The 22,250-nt window shown below is 45.4% G+C and overlaps 1 pseudogene; it reads left to right on the forward strand.

The window, feature by feature from the left end:
• The first annotated feature begins 18,306 nt into the window (after positions 1-18,306).
• On the forward strand, positions 18,307-20,890 carry LOC128244562 (uncharacterized; annotated as a pseudogene).
• The last annotated feature ends 1,360 nt before the right edge of the window (positions 20,891-22,250 follow it).

The raw sequence follows: 22,250 nt of genomic DNA on the forward strand, positions 1-22,250 counted from the left end.
AAATTGCCCCTGTTTCGCAAAGGCCACCATTGAGCAGAATGCCCCTGTTTCGCAAAGGCCACCGTTAAGCAAATTGCCCCTGTTTCGCAAAGGCCACCATTGAACAAATTGCCGCTATTCATCAAATGCCATTGTAGAGCAAATTGACAAACACTGAGCCATGTCCTATCACAGCTTTGCAGACAGCCTGACAGACAGACAGACAGACAGACAGACAGACGGACGGACGGACGGACGGACGGACGGACGGACGGACGGACAGACAGACAGACAGACAGACAGACAGACAGAATAAACCACAGGAGGCAAGCATGTTAAAAAAAAAATCGTTTTTTTTTTTTTTTTTTTTTTTTTTTTTTTTAAGTGTTTTGCCAAACATGAGTTAAGTATACTATACAAATATGTTCACTAATGTCCTACGATGATTTTGGAATGTACGCTGGATGCACTTTTTTTTTTTATAAAATCTATTTCCGTAACCCTAGCCTAACCCTAGGTGTATTTTGCTTTTAAAATAAATTGCCTGCCTGCCAACTGTTAGCTGGCTGTCAATTGCCAGCTGGCTGCCAACTGTTAGCTGTTAACAGGCTGCCAGCTGGCTGCCAACTGTTAGCTGGCTGTCAATTGCCAGCTGGCAGCCGTACACAAGGCGGCTGCCAAAGGTCGAGCTAGGCTCTTCATGGCTAAGTTTAAAGTGGCTGCCAACTGTTAGCTGGCTGTCAATTGCCAGCTGGCTGCCAACTGTTAGCTGTTAACCGCTGGTTGCCAACTGTTAGCTGGCTGCCAATTGCCAGCTGGCAGCCGTTCACAAGGCGGCTGCCAAAGCGGCTGTATACTGTCAACTGGCTGCCAATTGCCAGCTGCCAATTGTCAGCCGGCTGCCAATTGCCAGCTGGCTGCCAACTGTTAGCTGTTAACAGCTGGTTGCCAACTGTTAGCTGGCTGCCAATTGCCAGCTGGCAGACGTTCACAAGGCGGCTGCCAAAGCGGCTGTATACTGTCAACTGGCTGCCAATTGCCAGCTGCCAATTGTCAGCCGGCTGCCAATTGCCAGCTGGCTGCCAACTGTTAGCTGTTAACAGCTGGTTGCCAACTGTTAGCTGGCTGCCAATTGCCAGCTGGCAGCCGTTCACAAGGCGGCTGCCAAAGCGGCTGTATACTGTCAACTGGCTGCCAATTGCCGGCTGCCAATTGCCAGCTGGCTGCCAACTGTTAGCTGTTAACAGCTGGTTGCCAACTGTTAGCTGGCTGCCAATTGCCAGCTGGCAGACGTTCACAAGGCGGCTGCCAAAGCGGCTGTATACTGTCAACTGGCTGCCAATTGCCAGCTGCCAATTGTCAGCCGGCTGCCAATTGCCAGCTGGCTGCCAACTGTTAGCTGTTAACAGCTGGTTGCCAACTGTTAGCTGGCTGCCAATTGCCAGCTGGCAGACGTTCACAAGGCGGCTGCCAAAGCGGCTGTATACTGTCAACTGGCTGCCAATTGCCAGCTGCCAATTGTCAGCCGGCTGACAATTGCCAGCTGGCTGCCAACTGTTAGCTGTTAACAGCTGGTTGCCAACTGTTAGCTGGCTGCCAATTGCCAGCTGGCAGACGTTCACAAGGCGGCTGCCAAAGCGGCTGTATACTGTCAACTGGCTGCCAATTGCCAGCTGCCAATTGTCAGCTGGATGCCAACTGTAAACTGGCTGCCAATTGGCAGCTGGTTGCCAACTGTAAAGTGCCTAAATCTGCATTTTCCCGTTTGGGACTGCATATTCCCGTTTCGGACTGCATATTCCCGTGCAAAACCCTAACCCTAATCCTAGTTTGACGGGAATATGCAGTCCGAAACGGGAATATGCAGTCCCGGACTGCACATTCCCGTTTCAACCAAAATCCTATTTGCGGCCTCATTCTGCAGGTGAAAAGGCCACCGTTAAGCAAATTGCCCCTGTTTATAGCAAAGGCCACCATTGAACAAAATGCAGCTACTCATCAATTGCCGTTGTAGAGCAAATTGCCCCTGTTTCGCAAAGGCCACCATTGAGCAGAATGCCCCTGTTTCGCAAAGGCCACCGTTAAGCAAATTGCCCCTGTTTCGCAAAGGCCACCATTGAACAAATTGCCGCTTTTCATCAAATGCCATTGTAGAGCAAATTGACAAACACTGAGCCATGTCCTATCACAGCTTTGCAGACAGCCTGACAGACAGACAGACAGACAGACAGACAGACGGACGGACGGACGGACGGACGGACGGACGGACGGACGGACAGACAGACAGACAGACAGACAGACAGAATAAACCACAGGAGGCAAGCATGTTAAAAAAAAAATCGTTTTTTTTTTTTTTTTTTTTTTTTTTTTTTTTAAGTGTTTTGCCAAACATGAGTTAAGTATACTATACAAATATGTTCACTAATGTCCTACGATGATTTTGGAATGTACGCTGGATGCACTTTTTTTTTTTATAAAATCTATTTCCGTAACCCTAGCCTAACCCTAGGTGTATTTTGCTTTTAAAATAAATTGCCTGCCTGCCAACTGTTAGCTGGCTGTCAATTGCCAGCTGGCTGCCAACTGTTAGCTGTTAACAGGCTGCCAGCTGGCTTCCAACTGTTAGCTGGCTGCCAATTGCCAGCTGGCAGCCGTACACAAGGCGGCTGCCAAAGGTCGAGCTAGGCTCTTCATGGCTAAGTTTAAAGTGGCTGCCAACTGTTAGCTGGCTGTCAATTGCCAGCTGGCTGCCAACTGTTAGCTGTTAACCGCTGGTTGCCAACTGTTAGCTGGCTGCCAATTGCCAGCTGGCAGACGTTCACAAGGCGGCTGCCAAAGCGGCTGTATACTGTCAACTGGCTGCCAATTGCCAGCTGCCAATTGTCAGCCGGCTGCCAATTGCCAGCTGGCTGCCAACTGTTAGCTGTTAACAGCTGGTTGCCAACTGTTAGCTGGCTGCCAATTGCCAGCTGGCAGACGTTTACAAGGCGGCTGCCAAAGCGGCTGTATACTGTCAACTGGCTGCCAATTGCCAGCTGCCAATTGTCAGCCGGCTGCCAATTGCCAGCTGGCTGCCAACTGTTAGCTGTTAACAGCTGGTTGCCAACTGTTAGCTGACTGCCAATTGCCAGCTGGCAGCCGTTCACAAGGCGGCTGCCAAAGCGGCTGTATACTGTCAACTGGCTGCCAATTGCCGGCTGCCAATTGCCAGCTGGCTGCCAACTGTTAGCTGTTAACAGCTGGTTGCCAACTGTTAGCTGGCTGCCAATTGCCAGCTGGCAGACGTTCACAAGGCGGCTGCCAAAGCGGCTGTATACTGTCAACTGGCTGCCAATTGCCAGCTGCCAATTGTCAGCTGGATGCCAATTGCCAGCTGGCTGCCAACTGTTAGCTGTTAACAGCTGGTTGCCAACTGTTAGCTGGCTGCCAATTGCCAGCTGGCAGACGTTCACAAGGCGGCTGCCAAAGCGGCTGTATACTGTCAACTGGCTGCCAATTGCCAGCTGCCAATTGTCAGCCGGATGACAATTGCCAGCTGGCTGCCAACTGTTAGCTGTTAACAGCTGGTTGCCAACTGTTAGCTGGCTGCCAATTGCCAGCTGGCAGACGTTCACAAGGCGGCTGCCAAAGCGGCTGTATACTGTCAACTGGCTGCCAATTGCCAGCTGCCAATTGTCAGCTGGATGCCAACTGTAAACTGGCTGCCAATTGGCAGCTGGTTGCCAACTATAAAGTGCCTAAATCTGCATTTTCCCGTTTCGGACTGCATATTCCCGTTTCGGACTGCATATTCCCGTGCAAAACCCTAACCCTAATCCTAGTTTGACGGGAATATGCAGTCCGAAACGGGAATATGCAGTCCCGGACTGCACATTCCCGTTTCAACCAAAATCCTATTTGCGGCCTCATTCTGCAGGTGAAAAGGCCACCGTTAAGCAAATTGCCCCTGTTTATAGCAAAGGCCACCATTGAACAAAATGCAGCTACTCATCAATTGCCGTTGTAGAGCAAATTGCCCCTGTTTCGCAAAGGCCACCATTGAGCAGAATGCCCCTGTTTCGCAAAGGCCACCGTTAAGCAAATTGCCCCTGTTTCGCAAAGGCCACCATTGAACAAATTGCCGCTATTCATCAAATGCCATTGTAGAGCAAATTGACAAACACTGAGCCATGTCCTATCACAGCTTTGCAGACAGCCTGACAGACAGACAGACAGACAGACAGACAGACAGACAGACAGACAGACAGACAGACAGACAGACAGACAGACAGACAGACAGACAGACAGACAGACAGAATAAACCACAGGAGGCAAGCATGTTAAAAAAAAAATCGTTTTTTTTTTTTTTTTTTTTTTTTTTTTTTTTAAGTGTTTTGCCAAACATGAGTTAAGTATACTATACAAATATGTTCACTAATGTCCTACGATGATTTTGGAATGTACGCTGGATGCACTTTTTTTTTTTATAAAATCTATTTCCGTAACCCTAGCCTAACCCTAGGTGTATTTTGCTTTTAAAATAAATTGCCTGCCTGCCAACTGTTAGCTGGCTGTCAATTGCCAGCTGGCTGCCAACTGTTAGCTGTTAACAGGCTGCCAGCTGGCTTCCAACTGTTAGCTGGCTGCCAATTGCCAGCTGGCAGCCGTACACAAGGCGGCTGCCAAAGGTCGAGCTAGGCTCTTCATGGCTAAGTTTAAAGTGGCTGCCAACTGTTAGCTGGCTGTCAATTGCCAGCTGGCTGCCAACTGTTAGCTGTTAACCGCTGGTTGCCAACTGTTAGCTGGCTGCCAATTGCCAGCTGGCAGACGTTCACAAGGCGGCTGCCAAAGCGGCTGTATACTGTCAACTGGCTGCCAATTGCCAGCTGCCAATTGTCAGCCGGCTGCCAATTGCCAGCTGGCTGCCAACTGTTAGCTGTTAACAGCTGGTTGCCAACTGTTAGCTGGCTGCCAATTGCCAGCTGGCAGACGTTTACAAGGCGGCTGCCAAAGCGGCTGTATACTGTCAACTGGCTGCCAATTGCCAGCTGCCAATTGTCAGCCGGCTGCCAATTGCCAGCTGGCTGCCAACTGTTAGCTGTTAACAGCTGGTTGCCAACTGTTAGCTGACTGCCAATTGCCAGCTGGCAGCCGTTCACAAGGCGGCTGCCAAAGCGGCTGTATACTGTCAACTGGCTGCCAATTGCCGGCTGCCAATTGCCAGCTGGCTGCCAACTGTTAGCTGTTAACAGCTGGTTGCCAACTGTTAGCTGGCTGCCAATTGCCAGCTGGCAGACGTTCACAAGGCGGCTGCCAAAGCGGCTGTATACTGTCAACTGGCTGCCAATTGCCAGCTGCCAATTGTCAGCTGGCTGCCAATTGCCAGCTGCCAACTGTTAGCTGTTAACAGCTGGTTGCCAACTGTTAGCTGGCTGCCAATTGCCAGCTGGCAGACGTTCACAAGGCGGCTGCCAAAGCGGCTGTATACTGTCAACTGGCTGCCAATTGCCAGCTGCCAATTGTCAGCTGGATGACAATTGCCAGCTGGCTGCCAACTGTTAGCTGTTAACAGCTGGTTGCCAACTGTTAGCTGGCTGCCAATTGCCAGCTGGCAGACGTTCACAAGGCGGCTGCCAAAGCGGCTGTATACTGTCAACTGGCTGCCAATTGCCAGCTGCCAATTGTCAGCTGGATGCCAACTGTAAACTGGCTGCCAATTGGCAGCTGGTTGCCAACTATAAAGTGCCTAAATCTGCATTTTCCCGTTTCGGACTGCATATTCCCGTTTCGGACTGCATATTCCCGTGCAAAACCCTAACCCTAATCCTAGTTTGACGGGAATATGCAGTCCGAAACGGGAATATGCAGTCCCGGACTGCACATTCCCGTTTCAACCAAAATCCTATTTGCGGCCTCATTCTGCAGGTGAAAAGGCCACCGTTAAGCAAATTGCCCCTGTTTATAGCAAAGGCCACCATTGAACAAAATGCAGCTACTCATCAATTGCCGTTGTAGAGCAAATTGCCCCTGTTTCGCAAAGGCCACCATTGAGCAGAATGCCCCTGTTTCGCAAAGGCCACCGTTAAGCAAATTGCCCCTGTTTCGCAAAGGCCACCATTGAACAAATTGCCGCTATTCATCAAATGCCATTGTAGAGCAAATTGACAAACACTGAGCCATGTCCTATCACAGCTTTGCAGACAGCCTGACAGACAGACAGACAGACAGACAGACAGACAGACAGACAGACAGACAGACAGACAGACAGACAGACAGACAGACAGACAGACAGACAGACAGACAGAATAAACCACAGGAGGCAAGCATGTTAAAAAAAAAATCGTTTTTTTTTTTTTTTTTTTTTTTTTTTTTTTAAGTGTTTTGCCAAACATGAGTTAAGTATACTATACAAATATGTTCACTAATGTCCTACGATGATTTTGGAATGTACGCTGGATGCACTTTTTTTTTTTATAAAATCTATTTCCGTAACCCTAGCCTAACCCTAGGTGTATTTTGCTTTTAAAATAAATTGCCTGCCTGCCAACTGTTAGCTGGCTGTCAATTGCCAGCTGGCTGCCAACTGTTAGCTGTTAACAGGCTGCCAGCTGGCTGCCAACTGTTAGCTGGCTGCCAATTGCCAGCTGGCAGCCGTACACAAGGCGGCTGCCAAAGGTCGAGCTAGGCTCTTCATGGCTAAGTTTAAAGTGGCTGCCAACTGTTAGCTGGCTGTCAATTGCCAGCTGGCTGCCAACTGTTAGCTGTTAACCGCTGGTTGCCAACTGTTAGCTGGCTGCCAATTGCCAGCTGGCAGACGTTCACAAGGCGGCTGCCAAAGCGGCTGTATACTGTCAACTGGCTGCCAATTGCCAGCTGCCAATTGTCAGCCGGCTGCCAATTGCCAGCTGGCTGCCAACTGTTAGCTGTTAACAGCTGGTTGCCAACTGTTAGCTGGCTGCCAATTGCCAGCTGGCAGACGTTTACAAGGCGGCTGCCAAAGCGGCTGTATACTGTCAACTGGCTGCCAATTGCCAGCTGCCAATTGTCAGCCGGCTGCCAATTGCCAGCTGGCTGCCAACTGTTAGCTGTTAACAGCTGGTTGCCAACTGTTAGCTGACTGCCAATTGCCAGCTGGCAGCCGTTCACAAGGCGGCTGCCAAAGCGGCTGTATACTGTCAACTGGCTGCCAATTGCCGGCTGCCAATTGCCAGCTGGCTGCCAACTGTTAGCTGTTAACAGCTGGTTGCCAACTGTTAGCTGGCTGCCAATTGCCAGCTGGCAGACGTTCACAAGGCGGCTGCCAAAGCGGCTGTATACTGTCAACTGGCTGCCAATTGCCAGCTGCCAATTGTCAGCTGGATGCCAATTGCCAGCTGGCTGCCAACTGTTAGCTGTTAACAGCTGGTTGCCAACTGTTAGCTGGCTGCCAATTGCCAGCTGGCAGACGTTCACAAGGCGGCTGCCAAAGCGGCTGTATACTGTCAACTGGCTGCCAATTGCCAGCTGCCAATTGTAAGCTGGATGACAATTGCCAGCTGGCTGCCAACTGTTAGCTGTTAACAGCTGGTTGCCAACTGTTAGCTGGCTGCCAATTGCCAGCTGGCAGACGTTCACAAGGCGGCTGCCAAAGCGGCTGTATACTGTCAACTGGCTGCCAATTGCCAGCTGCCAATTGTCAGCTGGATGCCAACTGTAAACTGGCTGCCAATTGGCAGCTGGTTGCCAACTATAAAGTGCCTAAATCTGCATTTTCCCGTTTCGGACTGCATATTCCCGTTTCGGACTGCATATTCCCGTGCAAAACCCTAACCCTAATCCTAGTTTGACGGGAATATGCAGTCCGAAACGGGAATATGCAGTCCCGGACTGCACATTCCCGTTTCAACCAAAATCCTATTTGCGGCCTCATTCTGCAGGTGAAAAGGCCACCGTTAAGCAAATTGCCCCTGTTTATAGCAAAGGCCACCATTGAACAAAATGCAGCTACTCATCAATTGCCGTTGTAGAGCAAATTGCCCCTGTTTCGCAAAGGCCACCATTGAGCAGAATGCCCCTGTTTCGCAAAGGCCACCGTTAAGCAAATTGCCCCTGTTTCGCAAAGGCCACCATTGAACAAATTGCCGCTTTTCATCAAATGCCATTGTAGAGCAAATTGACAAACACTGAGCCATGTCCTATCACAGCTTTGCAGACAGCCTGACAGACAGACAGACAGACAGACAGACAGACGGACGGACGGACGGACGGACGGACGGACGGACGGACGGACAGACAGACAGACAGACAGACAGACAGACAGAATAAACCACAGGAGGCAAGCATGTTAAAAAAAAAATTTTTTTTTTTTTTTTTTTTTTTTTTTTTTTTTTTTAAGTGTTTTGCCAAACATGAGTTAAGTATACTATACAAATATGTTCACTAATGTCCTACGATGATTTTGGAATGTACGCTGGATGCACTTTTTTTTTTTATAAAATCTATTTCCGTAACCCTAGCCTAACCCTAGGTGTATTTTGCTTTTAAAATAAATTGCCTGCCTGCCAACTGTTAGCTGGCTGTCAATTGCCAGCTGGCTGCCAACTGTTAGCTGTTAACAGGCTGCCAGCTGGCTTCCAACTGTTAGCTGGCTGCCAATTGCCAGCTGGCAGCCGTACACAAGGCGGCTGCCAAAGGTCGAGCTAGGCTCTTCATGGCTAAGTTTAAAGTGGCTGCCAACTGTTAGCTGGCTGTCAATTGCCAGCTGGCTGCCAACTGTTAGCTGTTAACCGCTGGTTGCCAACTGTTAGCTGGCTGCCAATTGCCAGCTGGCAGACGTTCACAAGGCGGCTGCCAAAGCGGCTGTATACTGTCAACTGGCTGCCAATTGCCAGCTGCCAATTGTCAGCCGGCTGCCAATTGCCAGCTGGCTGCCAACTGTTAGCTGTTAACAGCTGGTTGCCAACTGTTAGCTGGCTGCCAATTGCCAGCTGGCAGACGTTTACAAGGCGGCTGCCAAAGCGGCTGTATACTGTCAACTGGCTGCCAATTGCCAGCTGCCAATTGTCAGCCGGCTGCCAATTGCCAGCTGGCTGCCAACTGTTAGCTGTTAACAGCTGGTTGCCAACTGTTAGCTGACTGCCAATTGCCAGCTGGCAGCCGTTCACAAGGCGGCTGCCAAAGCGGCTGTATACTGTCAACTGGCTGCCAATTGCCGGCTGCCAATTGCCAGCTGGCTGCCAACTGTTAGCTGTTAACAGCTGGTTGCCAACTGTTAGCTGGCTGCCAATTGCCAGCTGGCAGACGTTCACAAGGCGGCTGCCAAAGCGGCTGTATACTGTCAACTGGCTGCCAATTGCCAGCTGCCAATTGTCAGCTGGCTGCCAATTGCCAGCTGGCTGCCAACTGTTAGCTGTTAACAGCTGGTTGCCAACTGTTAGCTGGCTGCCAATTGCCAGCTGGCAGACGTTCACAAGGCGGCTGCCAAAGCGGCTGTATACTGTCAACTGGCTGCCAATTGCCAGCTGGCAATTGGCAGCCGGGTGACAATTGGCAGCTGGCTGCCAACTGTTAGCTGTTAACAGCTGGTTGCCAACTGTTAGCTGGCTGCCAATTGCCAGCTGGCAGACGTTCACAAGGCGGCTGCCAAAGCGGCTGTATACTGTCAACTGGCTGCCAATTGCCAGCTGCCAATTGTCAGCTGGATGCCAACTGTAAACTGGCTGCCAATTGGCAGCTGGTTGCCAACTATAAAGTGCCTAAATCTGCATTTTCCCGTTTCGGACTGCATATTCCCGTTTCGGACTGCATATTCCCGTGCAAAACCCTAACCCTAATCCTAGTTTGACGGGAATATGCAGTCCGAAACGGGAATATGCAGTCCCGGACTGCACATTCCCGTTTCAACCAAAATCCTATTTGCGGCCTCATTCTGCAGGTGAAAAGGCCACCGTTAAGCAAATTGCCCCTGTTTATAGCAAAGGCCACCATTGAACAAAATGCAGCTACTCATCAATTGCCGTTGTAGAGCAAATTGCCCCTGTTTCGCAAAGGCCACCATTGAGCAGAATGCCCCTGTTTCGCAAAGGCCACCGTTAAGCAAATTGCCCCTGTTTCGCAAAGGCCACCATTGAACAAATTGCCGCTTTTCATCAAATGCCATTGTAGAGCAAATTGACAAACACTGAGCCATGTCCTATCACAGCTTTGCAGACAGCCTGACAGACAGACAGACAGACAGACAGACAGACAGACAGACAGACAGACAGACAGACAGACAGACAGACAGACAGACAGACAGACAGACAGACAGACAGAATAAACCACAGGAGGCAAGCATGTTAAAAAAAAAATCGTTTTTTTTTTTTTTTTTTTTTTTTTTTTTTTAAGTGTTTTGCCAAACATGAGTTAAGTATACTATACAAATATGTTCACTAATGTCCTACGATGATTTTGGAATGTACGCTGGATGCACTTTTTTTTTTATAAAATCTATTTCCGTAACCCTAGCCTAACCCTAGGTGTATTTTGCTTTTAAAATAAATTGCCTGCCTGCCAACTGTTAGCTGGCTGTCAATTGCCAGCTGGCTGCCAACTGTTAGCTGTTAACAGGCTGCCAGCTGGCTTCCAACTGTTAGCTGGCTGCCAATTGCCAGCTGGCAGCCGTACACAAGGCGGCTGCCAAAGGTCGAGCTAGGCTCTTCATGGCTAAGTTTAAAGTGGCTGCCAACTGTTAGCTGGCTGTCAATTGCCAGCTGGCTGCCAACTGTTAGCTGTTAACCGCTGGTTGCCAACTGTTAGCTGGCTGCCAATTGCCAGCTGGCAGACGTTCACAAGGCGGCTGCCAAAGCGGCTGTATACTGTCAACTGGCTGCCAATTGCCAGCTGCCAATTGTCAGCCGGCTGCCAATTGCCAGCTGGCTGCCAACTGTTAGCTGTTAACAGCTGGTTGCCAACTGTTAGCTGGCTGCCAATTGCCAGCTGGCAGACGTTTACAAGGCGGCTGCCAAAGCGGCTGTATACTGTCAACTGGCTGCCAATTGCCAGCTGCCAATTGTCAGCCGGCTGCCAATTGCCAGCTGGCTGCCAACTGTTAGCTGTTAACAGCTGGTTGCCAACTGTTAGCTGACTGCCAATTGCCAGCTGGCAGCCGTTCACAAGGCGGCTGCCAAAGCGGCTGTATACTGTCAACTGGCTGCCAATTGCCGGCTGCCAATTGCCAGCTGGCTGCCAACTGTTAGCTGTTAACAGCTGGTTGCCAACTGTTAGCTGGCTGCCAATTGCCAGCTGGCAGACGTTCACAAGGCGGCTGCCAAAGCGGCTGTATACTGTCAACTGGCTGCCAATTGCCAGCTGCCAATTGTCAGCTGGATGCCAATTGCCAGCTGGCTGCCAACTGTTAGCTGTTAACAGCTGGTTGCCAACTGTTAGCTGGCTGCCAATTGCCAGCTGGCAGACGTTCACAAGGCGGCTGCCAAAGCGGCTGTATACTGTCAACTGGCTGCCAATTGCCAGCTGCCAATTGTCAGCTGGATGACAATTGCCAGCTGGCTGCCAACTGTTAGCTGTTAACAGCTGGTTGCCAACTGTTAGCTGGCTGCCAATTGCCAGCTGGCAGACGTTCACAAGGCGGCTGCCAAAGCGGCTGTATACTGTCAACTGGCTGCCAATTGCCAGCTGCCAATTGTCAGCTGGATGCCAACTGTAAACTGGCTGCCAATTGGCAGCTGGTTGCCAACTATAAAGTGCCTAAATCTGCATTTTCCCGTTTCGGACTGCATATTCCCGTTTCGGACTGCATATTCCCGTGCAAAACCCTAACCCTAATCCTAGTTTGACGGGAATATGCAGTCCGAAACGGGAATATGCAGTCCCGGACTGCACATTCCCGTTTCAACCAAAATCCTATTTGCGGCCTCATTCTGCAGGTGAAAAGGCCACCGTTAAGCAAATTGCCCCTGTTTATAGCAAAGGCCACCATTGAACAAAATGCAGCTACTCATCAATTGCCGTTGTAGAGCAAATTGCCCCTGTTTCGCAAAGGCCACCATTGAGCAGAATGCCCCTGTTTCGCAAAGGCCACCGTTAAGCAAATTGCCCCTGTTTCGCAAAGGCCACCATTGAACAAATTGCCGCTATTCATCAAATGCCATTGTAGAGCAAATTGACAAACACTGAGCCATGTCCTATCACAGCTTTGCAGACAGCCTGACAGACAGACAGACAGACAGACAGACAGACAGACAGACAGACAGACAGACAGACAGACAGACAGACAGACAGACAGACAGACAGACAGACAGACAGACAGAATAAACCACAGGAGGCAAGCATGTTAAAAAAAAAAATCGTTTTTTTTTTTTTTTTTTTTTTTTTTTTTTTAAGTGTTTTGCCAAACATGAGTTAAGTATACTATACAAATATGTTCACTAATGTCCTACGATGATTTTGGAATGTACGCTGGATGCACTTTTTTTTTTTATAAAATCTATTTCCGTAACCCTAGCCTAACCCTAGGTGTATTTTGCTTTTAAAATAAATTGCCTGCCTGCCAACTGTTAGCTGGCTGTCAATTGCCAGCTGGCTGCCAACTGTTAGCTGTTAACAGGCTGCCAGCTGGCTTCCAACTGTTAGCTGGCTGCCAATTGCCAGCTGGCAGCCGTACACAAGGCGGCTGCCAAAGGTCGAGCTAGGCTCTTCATGGCTAAGTTTAAAGTGGCTGCCAACTGTTAGCTGGCTGTCAATTGCCAGCTGGCTGCCAACTGTTAGCTGTTAACCGCTGGTTGCCAACTGTTAGCTGGCTGCCAATTGCCAGCTGGCAGACGTTCACAAGGCGGCTGCCAAAGCGGCTGTATACTGTCAACTGGCTGCCAATTGCCAGCTGCCAATTGTCAGCCGGCTGCCAATTGCCAGCTGGCTGCCAACTGTTAGCTGTTAACAGCTGGTTGCCAACTGTTAGCTGGCTGCCAATTGCCAGCTGGCAGACGTTTACAAGGCGGCTGCCAAAGCGGCTGTATACTGTCAACTGGCTGCCAATTGCCAGCTGCCAATTGTCAGCCGGCTGCCAATTGCCAGCTGGCTGCCAACTGTTAGCTGTTAACAGCTGGTTGCCAACTGTTAGCTGACTGCCAATTGCCAGCTGGCAGCCGTTCACAAGGCGGCTGCCAAAGCGGCTGTATACTGTCAACTGGCTGCCAATTGCCGGCTGCCAATTGCCAGCTGGCTGCCAACTGTTAGCTGTTAACAGCTGGTTGCCAACTGTTAGCTGGCTGCCAATTGCCAGCTGGCAGACGTTCACAAGGCGGCTGCCAAAGCGGCTGTATACTGTCAACTGGCTGCCAATTGCCAGCTGCCAATTGTCGGCCGGCTGCCAATTGCCAGCTGGCTGCCAACTGTTAGCTGTTAACAGCTGGTTGCCAACTGTTAGCTGGCTGCCAATTGCCAGCTGGCAGACGTTCACAAGGCGGCTGCCAAAGCGGCTGTATACTGTCAACTGGCTGCCAATTGCCAGCTGGCAATTGGCAGCCGGCTGACAATTGGCAGCTGGCTGCCAACTGTTAGCTGTTAACAGCTGGTTGCCAACTGTTAGCTGGCTGCCAATTGCCAGCTGGCAGACGTTCACAAGGCGGCTGCCAAAGCGGCTGTATACTGTCAACTGGCTGCCAATTGCCAGCTGCCAATTGTCAGCTGGATGCCAACTGTAAACTGGCTGCCAATTGGCAGCTGGTTGCCAACTATAAAGTGCCTAAATCTGCATTTTCCCGTTTCGGACTGCATATTCCCGTTTCGGACTGCATATTCCCGTGCAAAACCCTAACCCTAACCCTAACCCTAACCCTAACCCTAACCCTAACCCTAACCCTAACCCTAACCCTAACCCTAACCCTAACCCTAACCCTAACCCTAACCCTAATCCTAGTTTGACGGGAATATGCAGTCCGAAACGGGAATATGCAGTCCCGGACTGCATATTCCCGTTTCAACCAAAATCCTATTTGCGGCCTCATTCTGCAGGTGAAAAGGCCACCGTTAAGCAAATTGCCCCTGTTTATAGCAAAGGCCACCATTGAACAAAATGCAGCTACTCATCAATTGCCGTTGTAGAGCAAATTGCCCCTGTTTCGCAAAGGCCACCATTGAGCAGAATGCCCCTGTTTCGCAAAGGCCACCGTTAAGCAAATTGCCCCTGTTTCGCAAAGGCCACCATTGAACAAATTGCCGCTATTCATCAAATGCCATTGTAGAGCAAATTGACAAACACTGAGCCATGTCCTATCACAGCTTTGCAGACAGCCTGACAGCCTGACAGACAGACAGACAGACAGACAGACAGACAGACAGACAGACAGACAGACAGACAGACAGACAGAATAAACCACAGGAGGCAAGCATGTTAAAAAAAAAAAAAAACGATTTTTTTTTTTTTTTTTTTTTTTTTTTAAGTGTTTTGCCAAACATGAGTTAAGTATACTATACAAATATGTTCACTAATGTCCTACGATGATTTTGGAATGTACGCTGGATGCACTTGTTTTTTTTTTTATAAAATCTATGTCCGTAACCCTAGCCTAACCCTAGGTGTATTTTGCTTTTAAAATAAATTGCCTGCCTGCCAACTGTTAGCTGGCTGTCAATTGCCAGCTGGCTGCCAACTGTTAGCTGTTAACAGCTGGTTGCCAACTGTTAGCTGGCTGCCAATTGCCAGCTGGCAGCCGTTCACAAGGCGGCTGCCAAAGCGGCTGTATACTGTCAACCGGCTGCCAATTGCCAGCTGGCAATTGGCAGCCAGCTGGCAATTGCCAGCTGGCTGCCAACTGTTAGCTGTTAACAGCTGGTTGCCAACTGTTAGCTGGCTGCCAATTGCCAGCTGGCAGCCGTTCACAAGGCGGCTGCCAAAGCGGCTGTATACTGTCAACCGGCTGCCAATTGCCAGCTGCCAATTGGCAGCCGGCTGCCAATTGCCAGCTGGCTGCCAACTGTTAGCTGTTAACAGCTGGTTGCCAACTGTTAACTGGCTGCCAATTGCCACCTGGCAGCCGTTCACAAGGCGGCTGCCAAAGCGGCTGTATACTGTCAACCGGCTACCAATTGCCAGCTGCCAGTTGTCAGCCGGCTGCCAATTGCCAGCTGGCTGCCAACTGTTAGCTGTTAACAGCTGGTTGCCAACTGTTAGCTGGCTGCCAATTGCCAGCTGGCAGACGTTCACAAGGCGGCTGCAAAAGCGGCTGTATACTGTCAACTGGCTGCCAATTGCCAGCTGCCAATTGTCAGCTGGATGCCAACTGTAAACTGGCTGCCAATTGGCAGCTGGCTGCCAACTGTAAAGTGCGTAAATCTGCATTTTCCCGTTTCGGACTGCATATTCCCGTTTCGGACTGCATATTCCCGTGCAAAACCCTAACCCTAACCCTAACCCTAACCCTAACCCTAACCCTAACCCTAACCCTAACCCTAACCCTAACCCTAACCCCTAACCCTAACCCTAACCCTAACCCTAACCCTAACCCCTAACCCTAACCCTAACCCTAACCCTAACCCTAACCCTAACCCTAACCCTAATCCTAGTTTGACGGGAATATGCAGTCCGAAACGGGAATATGCAGTCCCGGACTGCATATTCCCGTTTCAACCAAAATCCTAATTGCGGCCTCATTCTGCAGGTGAAAAGGCCACCGTTAAGCAAATTGCCCCTGTTTATAGCAAAGGCCACCAGTGAACAAAATGCAGCTACTCATCAATTGCCGTTGTAGAGCAAATTGCCCCTGTTTCGCAAAGGCCACCATTGAGCAGAATGCCCCTGTTTCGCAAAGGCCACCGTTAAGCAAATTGCCCCTGTTTCGCAAAGGCCACCATTGAACAAATTGCCGCTATTCATCAAATGCCATTGTAGAGCAAATTGACAAACACTGAGCCATGTCCTATCACAGCTTTGCAGACAGCCTGACAGACAGACAGACAGACAGACAGACAGACAGACAGACAGACAGACAGACAGACAGACAGACAGACAGACAGACAGACAGACAGACAGACAGACAGAATAAACCACAGATGGCAAGCATGTTAAAAAAGTGTTTGTTTGTTTTTTTGTTTTTGTTTTGCCAAACATGAGTTAAGTTCACTATACAAATATGTTCACTAATGTCCTACGATGATTTTGGGATGTACGCTGGATACACATTTTTTTTTTTTATAAAATCTATGTCCGTAACCCTAGCCTAACCCTAGGTGTATTTTGCTTTTAAAATAAATTGCCTGCCTGCCAACTGTTAGCTGTTAACAGGCTGCCAGCTGGCTGCCAACTGTTAGCTGGCTGTCAATTGTCAGCCGTACATAAGGTCTAACCATAACCCTATCCCTAACCGCCTTGGAACGGTCACTAAAATGTAAATTTACTGGGGGTTTAAACCAGTTTATGTACACAAACCTCATTCTTATCCCAACAATCCTTAATAAAGATAAAACGCAAAAGGTAAATATTATCAATGTATACATTAACTTGAGGAAACTTATCAATAAAACAAATAATAATAAACGTATAGGTAAACCCCAAGTACTTCTATGATTAGAGGTCCCAACTCTATCTGCAGACGGAGGGATACAATTCATGGCACCTAATGCAAAAAATATCAACGATACGATGCAGTCATTGTTTGAAACTATAAAAATAATAGGTTTAAAACTGTGTGATCATAGAGTTTCATAATATAAAGCATCATTGTACTAAAACTGGGAACTCATAAGGAAAACATTATTAAAAATAAAAGCGACATGTATTCGCTAATCCTTCCTTCTAAATGATTTGAAAATGTAAAATATTTGAAGAAAATGAAGTCACATGCCAAAACACTCCGAGTCAGCCAAAACCTTTTTGACCAAATACGGTTTTAAGGATAACATGAATTAGCAAAATCTTCATAAAAAATAAAAGAACTGAAAGCTCAGTTATGAAAGGATGCTATATTAAACCCTATATTTTGTTTCAGGTATTATCTTCAAAAACAATAAGGCAAGTGCTCTTCAAAATATTGTTTTAATATCCAAGGTTTAAAAAAATCCAAGTCATTCATTAAGTCTATCTGCCCAATACCTGCTGGAAACATTTTAATTTTACGATTTTTCTTTAAAACAGCACCATAAAAATCGGGATGAGCAATGCTATTAGCAATCAGCGATTTAATACTACTATTGAACTTTGATATGAGATTATAATGACCATTTACAAATTTTGAGACAGTTTTCCGTAATCTGTATTATCTGAAACCCTGTTTTAGAAGTTTTTCCGTCATAAGTTTACTGCGAGAGCTGATTTTTTTATATCTGTACAAAGTCTAGCAAATCTTATCAACTGTGCAATAAAAACAACATAAAATGGTGAACTAGGAACATCACCATCTAGAGAAGGGTAATTAATTATTTTGAAATTAAAATCATCACGTTTATCATAAAGATTGATACTTAAAATATATTCCTTTACTTCGAGTTGCAGATATATATAGGATGCTTTTAAAACGGATGTATTAGATTTATTAAGTTGCAATAGTGAAGGGTAAATTGAATTAATGTTATCTGTAAACAAAGGATTATCTAAACTTAGAATATCATCAATATATCTAAAAGTGCTATTGAATTTATCAATACGAGCTAGATCTCCAGATTTAGATAATTTCAACATATATTCACTTTCATAGCAGTATAAAAAGAGGTCTGCAAGTAAAGGTGCATAATTGGCACCCATTGGAATTCCAATCGTTTGCTTATATAAACATTTACCGAATTTTAGAAAATAATGATTGAGTACAAAATTTAATAATTCAATGACATCTGTGCATGTCCAATATTTATATTTATCTGAGCGATCATTTAACATTTACTGCCACGTAAGTAGTTTGTTTTCTCCCTCGCAATTTTGTTTCGATAAGAGGAATCAATTTGTTTGAAACTAAAGATTGTGGAATAGATGTATAGAGCGTTGAAAAAGTCATAAGTATTAAGCACTGAGACCTTATATCGTCTATTTTCAAAATCATTAACTTAATCTAAAGAATTATTGATATACCAAAAGAGCTTAATTCCAGAATTCTCATAAATTTTACTACAGTATTTTTTCACATGAAACTTGATAGCAGTTAAGCAGGATGTTAGTAAAATTGATACTTGTTTAGTAGAACAAGAAATGGAATTAACAATTAATCGTGATTTATATGGATTTTAATGCATTTCAGGCAACCAGTGTATAGACGATTCATACGTCTTAAATTAGACCGCCGCCATTTTGTTGTCACGTGACCATCCGCCATTACAGAAGTGAAAGTTTCTGAACGTCTGCAAGAACGCTCACACGCCATTTAAATTTTAAAATTGAGACCAAAAATGACCTCCGAAAAGCAGCTACGTAAGTTGTTTTATTTGAACACTTTTTCTGAATGTAATTGTAATAAATAGTAAACCGTATAGTTGTAACTGGCCTGTAAAAAGACAATTGAATACTACCGTATTGCCCTAAATAACAAAATGGCGGACTTTGTTTAACAAAATATGTTTATCTTTTTAGAGGATTATTCGTGTAATTAAAGTAAGAATCTTTTTTGGTTTTTAAATAAACATTTATAAAATGTTGTATAAAATGCTTTCTTGACTGAAATAAACAATGACAATAGCCGTTAAACTTGCCAGAGTACATGTAATGTTGACCTGTTGACTGCCAAGAAATTTGACAGGTGTAATAATTGTTTTGTAAATAGCCTTGGACTTTTAACTTATACACTTGGTTTTAATTATAAATACTTCCAACTCTTTTGCAAATAAATGTTATTCCAAAAAGAGGATTTATGTATGCATTACTTAATACAGGGCTGCCACCCGATGACTTGAAGTGGGAAAAGAACAAAAGCAATGCCTGGCCTAAACTGATGTACGAGGATCTTGTTGACTATTTGATACATGCAAAAGCATATGATGGAAAGGCCATGCAATCCTTCAGGTCGTTGTAAGGATATAACTATGTACACAATGGTTGGATGGGTGATATGTGGTCCATTGAATGTGAGGGTATGACTTACATAAAGGCCAAAATTTCGCCGAGTCAGCCAGGCGTCGGGCTCAAGGACTACAACTCATGGATTGCGGTTTCTAGTGAAAATACTGTTGAGACTGGCCATTGTACTTGTCCAGCTGGCAATGCCCGATCGTGTAGTCACATATCAGCAATTGTGTATGCAATTACACTGGCGTGGGCGAATGGTGTAGGTGGGGAAGCATGTACAGACAAACAGCGGGCTTGGGGCAAAGGAGCTGCGCAAGTCCTGTCACATGACACCATTTCAGATATGGTGTTTGACCGACCAAGCCCATTTCAGCTAAAACCATGTACTGAGAAAACAGCCAACAAGACCAACACGGATACAGATTGTCAAACTGGTACTGAACAGTTTCTGGACCATAGTGACTTACAGGACTTTGTGTCAAATTCCACGGTGGCAAACATTTGGGAGTGCAAATGTACAATGTTGTACAAAATGATTTTTATGCATCTTAGGCAACCAGTGTATTGTAGGAATGTTTGTATGATAATCATTCAAAAGAACTTGAAATTTAGCATTATAATCAATATGATTTTTAATAACACTTTCTTTATCGAGTTGGCTAGAAATGTAAGTTCTAGAAGATTGTAACTCTTCAATAATAGTATTTACATACTATAAACGTCAAACTATGATTACATTATTAGCTGCTTTATCAGCAGGTACAAATACGTTTTTTATGTAAAGATTTGATATCCATGATCAGCTTTGGAGTTATTGAAAAATGACTTTAGGGGAAGGGCCAATGGATTATTGTTGAACAACTCTATTTTCTTATCTATGAGGTACAATATTTTATTCATCCACAGCAATAAGGAATTTGGTTCGACCCTTTCTCTTTTGCACCAGCTTTTACTATATTTTGATAAAGAGTCTGTCAATTCTAATTTACAAGTATGAAATGAATTTCAAATGCTATCCGGACCTTTATTTAGCAGTTTTCTAAGAAGATTATTTTTAATGAAAGACAAATCTCCTGTAGCAATATGTCCAACCGGGTCGTAGCGGTACATGGAGTCAACACAATCTCAAGAAGAAGGTGTATTTGCGGAAATAGTATCTTCTGATTCTACTTTATATTTGTAACATATTATTGTCATTTCTTTATTCTTAAAGTCTTGTGGAATACATCTTTCTACATTTTTATTCTTAAATAAATTATTTAGATTAAAAAGATATATACCCTTGTTGCTAAAAGAAAGTTTAATGCGATATCTTTTCCTAGTATCAACATTCTCAATAGTGGGATGAAGGTAATGTTTAGTATATCCATTAACGATACAAGCGCATTCATACTTTGGATCAGTTATTAAAATAGTATTATCAGCTTCCCTATCAAGTGGCCGTAAAGAAGTTACTGAAAGGGAACATAAAGTGGAAAGAAGTTTATAAAAGAAAATGTTTAATGTATAATCAGCAGTATCACTTGTTATTGATTGGTAAACAGAGTAAATATCTAATGACTACTTGTGCAAGTAAGTTCTGTTCTGTTTATCTTCATACCACAGTTTCATACGTTTGAATCTTCCAAGTTTTTTACCATGGCCTATAATCCAGTTGTTGTGAACCACAACGACCTCTTTTCGCTGTGTATCATTGAACGTATCAAAATAGAGTGACCCATCTGGAAATCTGTTGGTATCCAGTCTTTTTATTTTAACTTTACTGGAGAAATAACGAACTATGTCGTTGAAGCCGTTTTGGTCGTTTTTTTTATTGTCTATGTCAATCATCCTATCTCTCCAGGCCCGGATCAGCTCCAGCGTTTTGGCACCGGTTCTTATCGCCATCAGCCCCGTACAGTAGGAAGCGTCACTTTCCATCTGAACCCAGAGGTCGTACTCGCCCTTGAAGTACTGGAATGGGTCCTGTAGCCAAACAGTATCCGTGTCGATGTACAAAATATTTTTTCCTCTTTCTAAGTAGTCAAGTATATGATACGGCCTTTTGCCAACAAGCATGTTAAATTGTTTGGTTTCAAAATCAACGGAGGAGTTGATTGATACAAGTGCGCTTCTTTCTACTAACCTATCAACAAAACTAGGTACTTCGATATTCCAAAGTTCCTTATAAGCCAATTCGTCATGTGCAACAACTATTAGCGATGTTGATAGGTTGAGTGTCATGAAATGCCACAACCAGTTTCTGAAGAAGTCCAAGTAGCCATTGTTTACCGTCATAAGAATAGTCCAATCCCGACTGTCATTCAGTGGTTTTCTAGTTAATATAACTTTATCATATTTCTTACTTTTTATGTTTGGATTCTGGCTGATTTTCAACGATTCTATGCCTGATTTTTGCTTGCTTTCGTTTAAAGTATAATTATTGACGGAAACAATAAGTGTCCAGTTTCCCATTTCAACATGCCTTTTAAATGCCAGCAGGCACACACAGACAACAACAAACACAACACTTTTTCTTCTATGACATAGCATAATTATCTTCATATGTGAATTAACGTGATTTTATAAAATCCATACAATCTTGTTTTTTTGTTATTAACCACTACTTTATGATTTGTTTTATAAACAAAACTCGAACCATTCATTGCATTTGCTGTACATCGCTGTTTGTTTAAAGTATTAAATTTCATACTCAATTATATCCCGACTACAAGTAACTTAACACGTATTTAACAGTACATATCATTACAGATATATTACATGACCTACGAATCAAGAATCCGGGATGTGAATACGATAAAAAAACATTGCATATCATACCTACTAATAAGTTGATAATGTTGAGCATTGACATCTTTCTCCGACACTACGATTCCAGTTACCTTAAACACGATGGAAAGTTTTATGTATAAGGGAGAAAGTTATAATGAACATTTAGTTATACATCTCCTTTATTACTATACTTATACAAAACGATCCTTTGTATATGAATATATTCTTTTTCAAACGCCAAAGAATTTCGTTAATATACACCCTTAGAAATTCTGTCCAAGCGAATTAAAATCAGCTTATAGAAGGAAGGATGAAAGGCCGAAATCTGTCAATTATGTCAGAGAAAGAACAGTCCGAGGCACGCAGTATGACTGCCTCTACTTAAGTTATTTTAGTAGTATATTTAAGATCTGTAAGATTGATCCCAAAAATGAACCATAGTGAATTGCATTGTATTATGGTTGTCATAGTAACATTTTATTATTTCGATTACCATGTTTATACGAATATTTGGTCCCCAGTTAAATAAGATGTTATTATGCGTATGATATATAACTAC

Source organism: Mya arenaria, chromosome 8 (assembly GCF_026914265.1).
Source record: "Mya arenaria isolate MELC-2E11 chromosome 8, ASM2691426v1".
Lineage (NCBI taxonomy): Eukaryota > Metazoa > Mollusca > Bivalvia > Myida > Myidae > Mya > Mya arenaria.